At 56.5% G+C, this 1,810-nt stretch overlaps 1 protein-coding gene across 2 annotated transcripts in view; it reads right to left on the minus strand.

Moving 5' to 3' along the window:
• Positions 1-1,810, minus strand: part of PAX6 (paired box 6) — a 28,324-nt gene that overhangs the window by 8,907 nt on the left and 17,607 nt on the right. The gene's annotated exons all lie outside the window — the stretch shown is intronic.

A 1,810-nucleotide genomic window follows, 5' to 3' on the forward strand; every position in this document is an offset into this window, starting at 1 on the left:
GAGAACCGGCAGTTGGTGAGCCAGAATGCTCCAGCAACTGGGTGCCTGAAAGAAAGTTCAAAGCTCCTGAACGAGCGCCACCTCCCGCCCCAGCAAACAGGAGCCCTCGCGCCCAGGGCTCAGCCTTCCCAGGCCCGGTCACCGAGTCCCGCGCCCTCCTGGAGACTTCTCTGGGCAGACGAGGCGGCGGGGTGGGGTCACCCCGACCTCAGATTGGGGTGGGCGGTGGTGCTGGGGGCGAGCAGTGGGAGTGCGTCCCTTGGGTGTGTCCGGTGTGCGCACGTGGGAACCCTACAGTTTCAAAGGTCAGGTGAGGGTATGGCGGTCACTCCCTCGTCCTCACCAGAGGCCGAGGGGGCCAGCGGGGAGCCAGCGCCGCCTCGGGGGGCAGCCTGCCGCACCCCGGGAGGCCGAGGTTCGGCCCGATCCGGGCGAGCGGGCGGGCGGGTCGCCCAGGGGAACCGAAGCCCTGCGCATCGGGAGGCCTCGGCCCGGCCGAGCGGCCGCGCTGGGAAACAACCGAGCCAGCGCTTTGCTCCCTATCTTCCCAGTGTCCGTCCTATATTGTTTTCTGCTCTTAAAACTGACATGTCTAATTGGCAATTGGTGCCGAATCGTGTCCAGAGGTCTCTTGTGGAACATTTCTACAGCTGTCTCCTTCAACTAGACGCTTATTCATGTCGCCTTAATGAGAAACAAAACGTTCTCTAATGAGCAATTACAGAGCGACAGGATTGTTCCCATAACAAATTCTTGCGAGTGACAGAAGCATCCTTTGTACCAGATATTTCGCATACTGTTACCGATTTTCCCTTCCCTCGCCGGCTCCGTGGAGGCGCGGGGCACCCAGATTGGGTTGAGAGCGCACGGAGGCGAGGGCAGCCCCGTCAGCGTCCCCCTCACCGCCTCCCCTGGCCGGGAGCCCCCAGGCTTGGTCGTGCTCCGGGGAGTGAGATTCCACGTCCCATTATCCCTCATATTATCTCCTTGTCACGAGGACAACAAATACCGATTAATCTTCGGAGTAAACTGTTTCCTATTCTTGACCAATCTACCTCCGGTGTGTGGAGGGGAGGGGCGGGGAGAGCCAACCGACCCGACCCCACCCCCGTCTGCTCCTCTTCCTCCATCCCTTCTCACAGAGCCTGCAACGGTCCAGATCCTATCTTTCCTCTCAACTCCCGGGTAGCTCCCAGCACACCAAAGTCTGGCTCACAGAAGCCTCACCCCACCTATCTTATTACACAGTCTCCACCCACAAAGAATGAGAAGTAGGGGCCCAGAGGAGTGGAGGGGGTCCGAACCTAGAGGGTAGGGTTGTTTTAGTTGGGAAATCAACATTTCCAATGCCCCATCCTCAACTTGGCCCTGCATCTCACTGTTCACCCTCTCTTATACACCTTACTCATAGTCACATAATTTGTCGATTACAGCAAAAAGCAAGATGATACAATTATGTTTACCTTGCAGTCTGTCAGTGTGTTAACTTGTCACACTTCTACAGCAAGGGGGCTCTCCGTGCATTTTAATGGCACATTTGAATAGGGCACCGCGCAGCTAGCTCATACAGGCACACACCTACTGCCCATAACACATACTCAAGCATGCACGCACACGCACACACACCCCAGCCACATTCATACTACTTCTGACTACACAATACTTGAATTTCCAGCCAACCAGACAGTTCAACAAATACCACCTAGATACAGCGCAAGTCAATGTGTCCCAAGCCCTTGAAGAGTTACTCCCACTACGTTCTCCAAGCACGCAAGTCCAGAGAGGGAAAAGGTTGGAGGAGAAGAGGATA

Source organism: Bison bison, unplaced genomic scaffold (genome assembly GCF_000754665.1).
Source record: "Bison bison bison isolate TAMUID 2011002044 unplaced genomic scaffold, Bison_UMD1.0 scf7180017864531, whole genome shotgun sequence".
NCBI lineage: Eukaryota > Metazoa > Chordata > Mammalia > Artiodactyla > Bovidae > Bison > Bison bison.